Source organism: Peromyscus californicus, unplaced genomic scaffold (assembly GCF_007827085.1).
Source record: "Peromyscus californicus insignis strain IS unplaced genomic scaffold, ASM782708v3 Scaffold_13__1_contigs__length_99412109, whole genome shotgun sequence".
Taxonomy (NCBI): Eukaryota; Metazoa; Chordata; class Mammalia; order Rodentia; family Cricetidae; genus Peromyscus; species Peromyscus californicus.
In genome coordinates, this window is record NW_026294424.1 from 4,478,003 (window position 1) to 4,492,072 (window position 14,070).

At 44.9% G+C, this 14,070-nt stretch overlaps 1 protein-coding gene across 4 annotated transcripts in view; it reads right to left on the reverse strand.

The window, feature by feature from the left end:
• The window catches only part of Fam193a (family with sequence similarity 193 member A), a 135,084-nt gene extending 123,656 nt beyond the window's left edge, over positions 1-11,428 (reverse strand). For 2 of the 4 annotated variants that reach the window (XM_052736184.1, XM_052736183.1), the window contains exon 1: positions 11,309-11,378. The gene's annotated coding sequence lies outside the window, so the exon portion shown is untranslated. Of the gene's footprint in view, positions 1-11,308 lie in introns of all 4 variants that reach the window. The other 2 variants (XM_052736185.1, XM_052736186.1) reach the window with 2 other exon arrangements.
• Between the last annotated feature and the right edge of the window lie 2,642 nt (positions 11,429-14,070).

Consider the following 14,070-nt stretch of genomic DNA (forward strand, 5'->3'; position numbering starts at 1 on the left):
CAGGAGGTCTAGCAACACCAGTCCACCTTGGCTACATAGCAAGACACTGTCTTAAAAGGGGGGTGGGGTAGGGCTGGATGGCTCAGCGGTAAAGAGCACAAACTGCACCCAGGCATGGTGGTGCATGCCTTTAATACTAGCACTGGGAAAAGTAAGGAGGGTGGATCTCAAGAGTTTGAGGCCAGCCTGATCTACATAGTAAGACCCTGTCTCAAACAAACAAAGAGCATATACTAGCTATTCTATTTGGTTCCCAGCACTCACAACAGCCTGATGGATTTGTAATCTCAGCACTTGAAAGGCTGAAGCAGAAGGACCACTGTGAGTTTGATTCAATAGTGTGGGCTACACAGTGAGTTCCAGGCCAGCCAAGGCTATGCAGAAAAACTCTAAATAATAATAATAATAATAATAATAAATAAATAAAAGTAGACAAGGCATGATGGTACCTGTCTGTAATCCTAGCACTCAAGAGTGAGGTAGCAAGATCAGGAGTTCAAAGTCATCTTCAGGTACATTGTAAATTTGTGGCCATCCTCAACTACTTGAAACCACCTCTAAAAACCACTAATAAGTCAGCAAGATGGCTCAGTAGGTAAAAGCACTTGCCCTATAAGCCTGATTCTGAGTTTAATCCCCAGAATGCACAGTAAAAGGAGATAATTCCCTCCAGAAAGTTGTCCTCTGACTTCTTCCTGTGCTCTGTGGCACATGTGCGCCCACCATCACTATAACATCATACAAACAAACACGTGTACACACACAATAATTTTTTAAAGTAAAAAAAAATTGGTTGGAGAGATGGCTTTATGGTTAAGACAGAGGACCTATGTTTCATGCCCACTACGCACCCACGTGGTATCTCACAACCACCCACAACTCCAGTTCCAGAGGGCCTGACACCCTCTTCTTTCCTCTGTGGGTTCCAGGCACAAACATGGTACAAAGACATACATACATGCAGGCATATAAAATAACACATTTTTAAAAAAGTAAAATAAATAAAACAAAGGGGTGGGGCACAAATGCTGTGGGATGTCTTTCTGTACGCTGTGAATATGTGTTGCTCTGACTGGTTGATAAATAAAGCTACATCAGCCTTAGGCAGGGCAGGACAGAGCCAGGCAGGAAGATCCAAGAGAGACAGGAAAAGGAGAAGGGAGAGTAAGGGGAGATGCCAGACACCACCCAAGGAGCAGCAAGATGCCAGCAAACTGGTAATGTCACGGCCACATGGCACCTTATAGATTAATAGAAATGGGTTAAGTTATAAGAGCGAGCCAGCAAGAAGCATGAGCCATAGGCCATCCAGTAATTAATATAAGCCTCTGTGTGTTTACTTGGGTCTGAGCAACAGTGGGACTCGGAGGGATACAGGAAAACTTCCAACTACACACTAATGATATAGCTATCTCAGAAGCCAACAACTTGCCTAAGAAGACCCTATGTTCAATCCCCAATACCCTTTTCCTGATATGCCCATGTCAAACCAGAAAGCACTGAAGGAGATGATCTGTCTGAAGCCGTCTGACCAGGGATAACAAATCAGTTGTAAAGTAACAAGAGCTTTATTTTACTCAGATACCAGGAGCACCAGTGAGTAGAAAAGGATGGTGGGCATCCCATGTACTGTTGGCATCTCTGCCCTTGTTCTTCTGATCTGGGAAAAGCACTAATGTTTGTGGCCTCATCCTACACATCTCTGATGAACAGTGGGAGGCCATGCAGAGCAAGATAAAGCTCAAGATAAAGAAAAGCTGCCCATCCAGGGCTTCTCTACCACACTGGACCACAGAAGAATGAAAAGAAGAAGAGCCACTTCTGGAATAGCTCAAGTCCAGCAACTCAGCATATTGACTAGAAACCCAAATGTCAAATAGTACTGATGCTAACAAACGACTATTTTTACACGAGGGGGACACAGAAAGTATAATAAAGAACTATTACACACATAGACTCAAACATTCAGATTAAACAGACCAATTCCCTGAAGACTATCTGTACTAGGTTGGCTGTTGCTGTAATAAACACCATGAACCAAACACAATTTAGGGGAGGAAAGATGTATTTTAGCTTCCAGGTTACAGTCTATGGTCAAGGGAAGCCAAGTAGGAGCCCAAGGCAGGAACAGAAACAGAAGCCATGGAGGAACTATGCTTATTAGCTTGCTACCTGGTTCTCATTCAGCTACCTTTTTCATACAGCCCAGACTCAACTGCTTAGAGATAGTACCACTCACAGTGGGCTGAGCCCTCCTACATCAATCAAGAAAATGCCCCACAGGCCAACCTGATGGAGGAAATTCTTCAACTGAGGTTCAGTCTTCCCAAGTATAACAAGTTGACAACCAAGATTAGCCATCAACACCACTAAGCCACTGACACAGACAAGAAAGAAACAACTCAGCTGGGCGGTGGTGGTGCACGCCTTTAATTCCAGCACTCGGGAGGCAGAGCCAGGAGGATCTCTGTGAGTTTGAGGCCAGCCTGGTCTACAGAACGAGATCCAGGACAGGCACCAAAACTACACGGAGAAACTCTGTCTAAAAAAAAAAAAAAAAAAAAAAAAAAAAAAAAAAAAAAAAATTAAAAAAAGAAAAGAAACAACTCCAAAAGCCAGGCATGATGGCACACCTTTAATCCCAGCACTTCAGGGGCAGAGGCAAGTGTATCTCTGTTGAGTTCAAGGCCAACATGGCCTACAAAGAGTTCTAGGACAGCCAGGGCTGTTGCACAGAGATATCTTGTCTCAAGAAACCAAAAAAAAAGAAGGGAGGAAGTGAGGGAAGAAGAAAGAATATCAGTACTAGCTAGCCAGTTCTTTATCCCCACCCTCCCTCAAAAAAAAAATTAATTTTTAATTTAAAGTGAATAATATACTATGACCACAAAAGGATTTAATTCATGAATGCAAAGCTGGTTCAATATCCAAAGTTGGTTCAATATCTAAAATCAGTAACACTATTAATACATTGGTAGCATAAAGAAAAACACAATCATAATCAAATGGGAACTTCTTTAATATAATGGGCATCTACAAAAAACAAAATAAAAAACCTACAACAAATACATAGAATGGTGAAAAGCCACAAGCCTTTTCCCTAAGTTCAGGAAAAAGCAATAATATCCACTCTCACCACTCCTAGATGATGCTGTACTAAAAGTCCTAGGCAGTACATTAAGAACAAATCAATCAGCTGGGCAGTGGTAGATCACGCCTTTTTGAGTTCAAGGATAGCCTAGTCTACAGAGTGAGTTCCAAGACAGCCAGGGCTACATGGAGAAACTCTGTCTAGAAAAACCCAATAAATAAATAAATAAATCAGCTGGGAGTAGTGGCGCATGCCTTTATTCCCAGCACATCTTGCACTAGGTTCTACTCATAGTTCTATATGCTGGAAATGAGTAACTAAAAATTTAAAACTTTTAAAACATCAGGCAGGCTGGGCAGTGATGGCACATGCCTTTAATCTCAGCACTCAGGAGGCAGAGGCAGGAGGATCTGTGAGTTTGAGGCCAGCCTGGTCTACAGGACAAGTTCCAGGACAAGCTTCAAAGCTACACAGAGAAATCCCGTCTCAAAAAAAAAAAATCAGGGAGAGAGAGAGAGAGAGAGAGAGAGAGAGAGAGAGAGAAAGACAGACAGACAGACAGACATCGGGCTGGAGAAAGGACTTAGGGCTTAGTGGTTAAGAGCAGGGGCTGCTCTTCCAGAGGTAGGTAGGTAGGAAGGAAGAGAGAGACAGAGACAGAGAGACAGAGACAGAGAGACAGAGAGAGAGAAGGAAGGAAGGAAGGAGGGAGAGAGGGAGGGAGGGAGGGAGGGAGGAAGGGAAAGAAAGAAAGAAAGAAAGAAAGAAAGAAAGAAAGAAAGAAAGAAAGACGGGAGGGAGGGAGGGAAGGAGGGAGGGAAATAAAGAGAAAAACATCGGGCTGGAGAAAGGGCTTAATGGTTAAGAACACTGGCTGTTCTTCCAGAGGTCCTGAGTTCAATTCCTAGCAACCACATGGTGGTACAAAAACCATCTATAGTGGGATCTGAAGTACTCTTCTGGCATAAAGTCATACATGCAGAAAGAGTACCATATACATAAAATAAATAAATAAAGTTTTTAAAAACTATTTTAAAAAATTTGAAAAACATCACTTGCAATATTTAGAAGGGAGGGAGGGCAAGAGGTGGAATAAGAGGTGGAAGGAATGTAAGTCAGAGAATGGCAAGTGTATCAGAGTATGTGGCATGCAGAAGAGGTCCTGGGTTCTATCTCTGAACTAAAAATAAAGGAGTTACTTGAAATAGTTGAGAAAAGTAAAATTTGAAATAATGAAATATACACACATCTAGAACAACGTAAGCTGTATGGTCTCTATGTTACATGCAGAAAATGTTAATGACAGGAAACAAAAACAGCCAAATAAGCAGAAAGCCAATGCTACTATTTCCACCTTTTAGAAGATTCAAAATAATAACTCAATTTTCTACCAAACTGATCTATGTTCAGATTTAAGAATTTTCTATTCAAATTTCATAAAAATTACTTCTATATACCAGCAAGCTGATTCTGAAATGTATGGAAATAACTTTTCTTTAATTTTGTTTTAGAGTTGGAAGAATCACTCAAGACAGTGTGGCACTGGTTATGGAGCAGGTACAGCACATCATGGAATAAAGAGTACAGAATAACCAACAAAAACAGGAACAATTGCCAGGCAGTGGCAGCGCATGCCTTCAGTCCCAGCACTTGGGAAGCAGAGGCAGGTGGATCCCTGCGAAATTTGAAGCCAGCCTGGTCTGCATGCCAAGTTCCAGGACGGCCAGGGTTACACAGAGAAATCCTATCTTGGAAAACCTAAAAAGTGTCAATAACTGTGAAAAAAATAAGAGACAAGATTTACATTGAAAGAAAATGTCCACAAATCATATATATATCAAAAGATTTGCATCCAGAATTATAAAGAACTTTCTAAACTCAAAAGATAACAATCCAACCAGAAATTGGCAATTCTGAGCTAGGTAGTGGTAATGAAAACCTTTTATCTTCAAAATAGTTATTTTTAAAAAGTGTCGCCCAGGCAGTGGTGGCACACACCTTTAACCCCAGCACTTGGGAGGCAGAGGCAGATGGATCTCTCTGAGTTCAAGGCCAGTCTGGACTACAGAGCAAGTTTCAGGATAACCAGGACTACACAAAGAATTCCTGTCTCAAAAAACAAACAAACAAAAAAGAAATTCTCAACTCTAAGTAACACTTTTTCCAAAAAGGTACAGGAATTGGATGGAAATAGCACATGAAAATTGTTAATATTGCTCAATAGAGAAACACAGACTAAAACCATGCTACTACTATATGCTATTTACTAAAATCATTAAAGACAGGACTGGAGAGACGGCAGCTCACAACAGTAGGTAACTCTAGTTCCAGGAGCTCCAGCACCCTTTTCTGGCTGCTATGGGTACTCAGCACGTATATGGTACCGATATACATGAAAGCAAAACACCTATACACACATAAAATAAATAAATAAAACTTTTTTTTTTTGAGCTGAGGATCGAACCCAGGGCCTTGCGCTTGCTAGGCAAGCACTCTACCACTGAGCTAAATCCCCAACCCAAAACTTTTTAAAAAGTAGAATAAAAAGATTAAAAGAAAAACTACTGAAAATAGCAAGTGCTAGAAAGAATGCAGAACAACTAGAATTTTCATGCATTGCCAGAAAACGTTTGATAGGTCCTCATAATGTTACCATACAACCCAGTTCCCATTCTATAGAGCCCTAGAGAATGAAAACTTATTTAATACAAAAAAAACACACACAAAGGTTGATAGCAATTCTATAATCAATAAACCAAAAAAAAAAAAAAAAAAAACAACCACCACCAATGTCCACCAATGAAAGACTGGATCAACTGTAGTACATCCATACTTACAATGAAAAGAAATCAACAGTGAAAAGAAACAAACTACAGACACATGCAATTTAGATGAATCTTGGGGATTATACTTAGGAAAATAAGCCACCTCAAAAGGTTCTAAACTGTAAGATGGCATTTATACAACTTCTTCAGGACATGAAATTATAGGGGCATGCCTGTAATCTCAGTATTTGGGAGACAAAGACAGGAGGACTATCATAAGTTCAATTCCAACTGTTCTACCCAATGAGTTCAGGACAGCCAGGACTATATAACAAGACTTTGTCTTTCTTAAGTAACTGTGGCTGTCAAGAATAAAGAGTGAAGGAAGAGTATGAATATACAAGGATAGTAGTATTTTTCTGATTAATGAAATTGTCCTGTACCTTGACTGACAGTGACCTCAGAAGACTCCATATGTGTTAAAATAGGAATAACAAGGTTGGAGGCATAACTGAGTGATAGAACACTAAACATACACAAGGCCCAGGTTCAATCATTAGGACCTTAAAGTGGTATATTCCTATAGACCTAACTTCTCAAGGAGCCTGAATTAAATGCTCGTGTTGAATTCAGGAGTTTGAGACCAACCTAGGCAACATCACAACATCTGTTTCCCAAGACAAAAAATAATTTCGTGCTGGGCAGTGTGGTGGCGCACGCCTTTAACTCAGTACTTGGGAGGCAGAGGCAGGCAGATCTCTTTGAGTTTGAGGCCAGCCTGGTCTACAGATCGAGTGCCAGAACAGGCTCCAAAGCTACACAGAGAAACCCTGTCTCAAAAAAAAAAAACAAAAAAAAAAAATTTTTTTTTTTGGACTGGAGAGATGGCTCAGAGGTTAAGAGCACTGACTGTTCTTCCAGAGGTCATGAGTTCAATTCCCAGCAACCACACGGTGGCTCACAACCATCTACAATGAGATCTGGTGCCCTCTTCTGGCCTGCAAGCCGAACACTCACTGTATACATAATAAATAAATAAATCTTTAAAAAAAATGTTTTTCACTACATATTAACTTCTAAAAATTAGCCTACAGCAGTATCACTTAAGAAAGCTGACCAGTTGAATCTCAAGTCACACCTCAACACACAAAGCAATCCTATTCCCAGGAACATGCCCATGTACACCAAAAGACACACACAAAAATGTGTACATGCCCATGTACTGCCCATGTACACCAAAAGACACACACAAAAATGTGAGCTTATTCACATCAGCCTTAAAGCAATTTCAATGCCCATCCACATTAGACAGATTGAGGAACCTTTACAGTGCAAAGTGTACATGCCATATCATATAAAACAACAGTCGCATGCAGTATCACCCTGGAGTCACCTCAAATGTAATGCTGAGTCAAAGCACTTTGGCACAAAAAGACCCTTGTGTATAAAACTCAAAAACAAGTGGAAGGCATGGCAAAGATAGGTAGCACACCTTGGAGCGAATGATGAAGAGCACAGGGCACTGAGGATACCCACGATGTCATGAAGCACTCTAAAATCCTGCCACAACAGGGCTCTCTGTGGTGGCACCTTTTCTAAAGCCTGGATGGTAGTAATGTAAGCTGTTCTAAGTTAAACCAGTAATCCTAAAGCACCCCAAGTTCTAGATTTTTATTCAACCTACTTCCTCAGACCACTAAAGCAAGGTGAACTGCAACAAGTGTACCTTCACCTACTTCAAAGAGCCAAATACCAGGCCGTGCACACCCTCTAAGCTCAGGATGCACTTGCATGGTGGCCTTAACCCATTGCTAGCTAGACTCCTAGCATCAGAATGAAAGGGAACTCACATTACCACAAATGTCCATAATTCCATGACAGATTTTTCTGACTTTAAATTTCTAAATTCATTTTGAAAACTTCCTTTGACCCCCTACCCTAAGTAGCATCCTTTTATAAAACTCACACACTACAAAAATAGTCTTAAATCCCTATTCCAGCCCTGTGTGAGTGTAAGTCACATGTAATCTGATATTCCAACAGCTAATAACACAGGTTGATTTCCATAATAGAAGAATTCTGGGTTTTCTAAGTGTACATGACTTAATGTTAGATACTTATCTTGAAAATATAATTCTCATTATGTAGACAACTTTTGTTTCTGTACCTAATATCAAAACATTTAAGTGTCAAAGGGCAGTGGGAAAAACTTCCATTAGTTTTATTTGCAAATAGAAAAACAGTAATCTCAGGTTGTAGTAGTACCATTTACCTTCCTGGTCCACAAACAAGACTCACTACAGAAAAGTTTGTCAGCTTGAAGCATATGGGAAAATGCCCATCACAAAGTCCTTATGGACACTCTATGAGACTTTCCTATGTAATCCATATGCATGCACTATTTTACAAAAACAGTTCTATGCTATAAATACCTACAATCAGTTTTATTTACAGTATCATGAACATTATAGAAATCTATTTCAAAACAGAAATGCAAAATAATTAGATTTATTATTGATATGTTTCACTAACTGTTCACTGAGTGAGCAGTCTAACCATTGCACAAGCTCATTTAAGTCCAAGATCCGGGTCCAATATTTTTAATGACAATTTCTCCATTTCACAATTAGAAAAAACTTATCAATAGTGTCCTGAAGCCAGATCTCTAATAAAGCCCAGCTCATCATCCTGAAATACAATGGCCACAATCACACCTCACTTACAGACAACTACCAAGCACTGCTTACATACTTCCCTGCATTTACTTGTTCTTAATCCTAGGATTTGGGTGCCCTGTAAGGAGTACAGGTCTGACACTGTGTCCAAGAGACCAGAAACTTAAAAACGCTCGCGTACGAACACACACCTTCAATACCAGAGTTTACTTCTGGACCGATGATTCCACATGCTGGTTTCCTTCTCCCATTGCCCTTTTTTCTTTACAGAAGCTACCCAGACCCACAAATGCCCTAATTGGCTTAGGAGTCACCTCAGTGAAGGTGGTATAACCCACAATTCTGTGCCCTGAACATACAGCAATGTGGTTAGGACTCCCTACTAAGGATAAAGACAGCCTTCCCCTGGCTTCTCTCTTAGTCACCTTCTGGTTTGGTGACCTATGGAGAATAGAGGATGCTCCCCAGGACCTCTCTCTGAGAAACACAGGACCAAGACAGACACCGATATCTGCTGACATTGTTGTGCATGCCTGTGCTGTGCCATATAAGGCACCCAAAGAGCGTGCCATCAGTAGGGAAACTGGGTTTTCAGAGTGGCACTAAGACCTCTATGGAACTGAGTGTGGTGGTGATGCCTTTAATTGAAGCACTCAGGAGGCAGAGTCAGGGGGATCTCTGTTGAGTTCGAGGTCAACCTGCTCTACATAGTGAGTTCCAGGTCAGCCACAGCTAGAGACCCAGTGTCCAAACAAAATAAAACACCGGGCAGTGGTGACACACGAGTTTTAATCCCAGCACTTGGGAGGCAGAGGCAGGTGGATCTCTATGAGTTCGAGGCCAGCCTGGTCTACAAAACCAGGACTGTAATACAGAGAAACTGTCTCAAAAAGTCAAAACAAAACAGATCTCTGGGGTTGCAAGGTCATTTTTAGCCCTACTGCCATGAAGACTAGTTTTGTATATGATTAAAACACTTTCAAAAAATGTTTAAACTAAAGATACTTTAAATTTTTTTTCTTTTTTTTTTTTTTTTTTTTTTTTTGGTTTTTTTAAGACAGGGTTTCTCTGTGTAGCCTGGGCTGTCCTGGAACTCACTTTGTAGAGCAGACTGGCCTCGAACTCACAAAGATCCAGCTGCCTCTGCCTCCCGAGTGATGGGATTAAAGAAGTGCCCGGCAAGATACTTTAAATTTTAAATACAGCAAAACCCAGTGTTTTTCATCATGTAGGTCAAAATTCAATTGCAGAACAAGTATTTTAATAACCTAACAGAGTAGAACAGAAAATACTGGAATATCCTTCTATGAAACTCTTTTGTGTATCATTTTTTTTTTTTTTTTTTTTTTTTTTGGTTTTTCGAGACAGGGTTTCTCTGTGTGGCTTTGCGCCTTTCCTGGAACTCACTTGGTAGTCCAGGCTGGCCTCGAACTCACAGAGATCCGCCTGGCTCTGCCTCCCGAGTGCTGGGATTAAAGGCGTGTGCCACCACCGCCCGGCCGTGTATGATTTTTTTTAATGGTGGGTTATGACCCAAACTCTTGAAGCATAATAGTTTAACACAGACAATCTTGCCCAAACTAATACTATGCATAATATTATCTGAGCTTGAAGTGCTACAAAAAGCAGGTTATTTCAGGTAAATATTCCAATATGAGTTGTTATTACTAAGTCCTAGAATGAGGTGTAAGGAGTAAGGCTTCTACTTTGTTACCACCAGGACTTTACAAAATGTACAGAAATGGGTGTACTTCACTTCAGCCTCAGCAATCACTAATAACATTTCTATAAAGGGTTTGCATAGGCCGACCTCCCACCTTTCCCCTCCTAGCAGAAGCAAAACTGGCCCTCAACGTCCCAAAACGAAAAAGCACATCATCATCTAAAACTAGAGCTCACTTTACTATCCAGAGTCGTGGAAAAGGACACACTGGAAACTCAAGTCCAAGGCCGAATCCCAGATGCTAAGCAAATGTAACAATACTATGGGCAGAAAGCTCCAAAACTACAGAGAACACCCTGGAGCAATAAGGAAAATTTAAGTACTCATGCATTACTGCACTTTCCTACAACAACATGAGCATCAAAAATCATGCCACACGCAATGGTTTATCTGCTCTCAATACGTACTGTGCCAACACAATATTCCGAATCTCTAGCAAAAAAAAAAAAAAAAAAAAAAAAAAATCTGTCTCATGATTTGACACGCAAATCTTTTAGTTTCTTTACTGTGAATGTCTTCAAAACAAGGTAACTTGTTTTAACAACCTTACAAGAACTCCACTTGAGAGAAACCCAAAATCATTCAGTGGCCAATCCAATCAGTGGAAACGACTATGCCAACTGCACCCCACTATAAGCACTATCTTCCGAAGCAGAATAAAAGCGGCAGCAGTCCATCCACGGCATGCCTGCGTAAGTAAAACTGAAAATAGTTACCCTAGCCCTCGCGACTACACACGGCGGACAGTCTGAGGAACGAGACCCCCGGCGACTCCCGAGAGCCGACCGGAGCAGGAGGAGAGGACAAGGCAGCCGCGCCCGCAGCGCGTCAGGCGGCACAGAAACTTCTAGGGGGCACTTTTCAGTCAGCTCCAAGGCCGCAGGCAGTGTGCCCCGGGGGTCCCTCCGGCGCCGCCCTCTGCGCTCGCTGCTCGCGCCCGGGAGGAGCTGTCAGCTAGGCAGCAGCCGGCCCGTTATCCGCCGGCCGCGCCCGCCCGCCCAGTCGCTCGTGAGGGGGCGGTGGCCGCTCCCGCCCGCGGACCCCCGCTGCTTACCTCGAAGTAGCCTCCGGCGGCGCCGCCCGCGCCCGCGCCCAGGGGCCCGTGGGCCGCCGCGCCGCCCAGCAGGCCCGCCGCGCCGGGGCCCGGGGCCTGGGGGCCGCGCAGCGCCGCCGCCGAGCCGGCCTTGCCGCCCGAGCCGCCACCGCCCGAGCCACCGCCGCCGCCGCGCTTGTTCTTCCGGCGCTTGGCCCCGCGCTTGGCGTCGGCCGGGCTCATGGCTGGAGGGAGGGACGGAGGACGGCGGGCGGGGAAGGGGCGCGGGCGGGCGCCGGGCCGCGGGCGGCGGCAGCGGCGGCGGCGGCGGGCGGGCGGAGGCGGCGGCGGGCGCTGCGGCCGGCCGGGCGGGGGGCGCGGCGCGGGGTCTCCTCCCGGGCGGGGAGGGCGGGGCGGGCGGGAGCTGAGGGGCGGCTGCTGGCGGGAGCGACGGGAGTCTACCGGGCCCGGCGCCGCCGCTGACCAGAGTTAGAGTCCAATATGGCGGACACAAGGGGAAAGGGATCCCAGTTTACGTCGGGGGAGGGGGAAGCGGCGGCAGGGGGAGGGGCGCGGGCGGCCGCCCCCCGCACTCCGCCCTCCCGGGCGGCGCGCCCCTGGCCTGGGACCCCGCCCCCGACGCCCCGCGCGGGGCACGCCGGGAACTGTAGTTCCAGCCGCCCGCGGCTCCGCCCGGGCGTGCGGGGCGGGACCACGACTCCCGTAGGGCCACGCGCAGATAGCCGTGCGAGGGACGGGGCCAAGGGTGACGTCAGGCGCCGCACGGCCCTGTGGACTCTGTAGTCGGCGCGCGGGCGGAGCTGGAGGCGGGTGGGGTCCAAAGGGGTCGCGCAGTTCCGACTCTGGCGGTATCCTGGCTCCTTTGCTATGGCCTCCTGCCTCAGAGCCAGGTTCTCGCCCTGTTCGTAATGGGCCCTGCTGACTTTAGCCCAGTCCAGGTTCGAGCGTGCCCCTTTCACCTGCCGCTGTGTGACCTTGGCCTATGCTCGGGCCAGTGCGAAGAGGGCCGGCATCCGCGGACTGGTAATTCGCTGCATCCGCGGTGACAAGGCCTGCAGTAAGCGAGAGCCTGCCTCACTCTCTTGTCGGTTCTCTTCAAAGTTCGATACTTAAAGGATCGCTTCCTGAAGGCATTTGCCCGGGCTTTTCACCCCTTCCCATTCACCCACATGGCAGGGGGACCTCAATCCAGGCCAGAGCTCTGGGCCACTGCATAGAGAACTCTTTGGCGCTCTGCGGTTGCCCGCAAGCCCCAGGTACAGCTGTCCTTGAGGACCCAGACCAAAGGGACTTTCCCCGGGCTCCTCGCTGCAGACGCATCAAGAGACCAGACTTGAACCTTTTTGGTTCCATGGTGGAACCAAATGCTATCTGTGGAGCTTAGCATTGCGACGTACAGACATGGACTAATGAGACTCTCCATTTCTTAATTGCCTCCTATTCATCCCCACCCCAACTGGAGCTGGAGCTCCTTGACCCATTCTTCACCCCAAACCTGAGCAGCTCAATGTGATCAACCCTGTTTCAATAACTACCTTTTCATTAGAATGAAGGTCCCTTGCCCCAACAGATTTTGGATGACCCTGCTATTAAAGTGGATAGGATACCAATTGGACCTCCTTCAGTACTTCGTAGGTGAGCAGTGTTACGGACTGCCACTACCTTCCCTGTTCCACCTAAGAAGCCTAGTTGGATGCCTCCCTTCTCCCATAACCCCTTTGTTTTCTTCTGTTCTTGGCACATTGGCACGGGGTTGAAATTTTTGAGTGTCACCGGTATCCCGCAGGACACTAGGATATAGAAGTGCCTGCCTCCTACACCAGAATTCCAACTTCTTCCAGGCAAGGGACTGGGCACGAAGCACTCCAGTATTTGCTAGGTGAATGAGTGACATAATAATGACCATTTGTCCAGCAGTGCACCAGTCACCCTCCTGTCATATCTCAATTCACACGTGCACTCTCCAGATAGGTGACATTAACCATATTCTATGGGTAAGAAATAGGTTCATAGAAATTAAGTGGTCCAAAGCCACTCCAGTTTTCAGAGACAGGGCCTAGATTCCAGCTCAGGTATGATTTTGTGTACCAGCCAAGTGTGTGTACAAAGCCACTGTGTTTCTAGAGCAAATGAATTTACAGAATCTTAGGCCTCCATAAGGAGGCTAAGGGATTTGGGGGTTGGTGGGTTGGTTGCTCAGTTGGTTGAATTGTTTGGGTTTGTTGTTTTGTTTTTGGGTGTGTTTTTGTTGTTGATGATGATGTTTTTTTGTTTGGTTAGTTGGTTAGTTTTGGTTTTGAGACAGGATTCTCTGTGGAACCTGGAATCTACAGGTTCCTGGAACACTGTAGACCAGGCTGGCCTCCCTCACAGAGAAGCGCCTGCCTCTACATTCCAAGTGCTGGGATTAAAATCTTGCAACACCATGCCCAGCTTTTGTTTTTGTTTTTGTTTTCAGACAGTATCTCACCATATCATTCTAGCTGGTCTTGAACTTGATATGTAGACCAAACTAGCTAGTCTTGAACTCACAGAGATCCTCCTGCCTCTCTGCCTTCCAAGTGCTGGGGTGAAAAGTGTGTACCACCACATTGGCTTCAGTTTAATTCCAAATATCTGGGAGAGCAGGGAATACCATGGTGAGATACATATTCTTTTTTTACATTTTTTTTTTTGGTATTTTTAATTTTATGTGAATGAGTGTTTGCTTGCCTATATGTATATGCACCAGGTATGTACCTGATGCCAACAGAAGCCAGAAG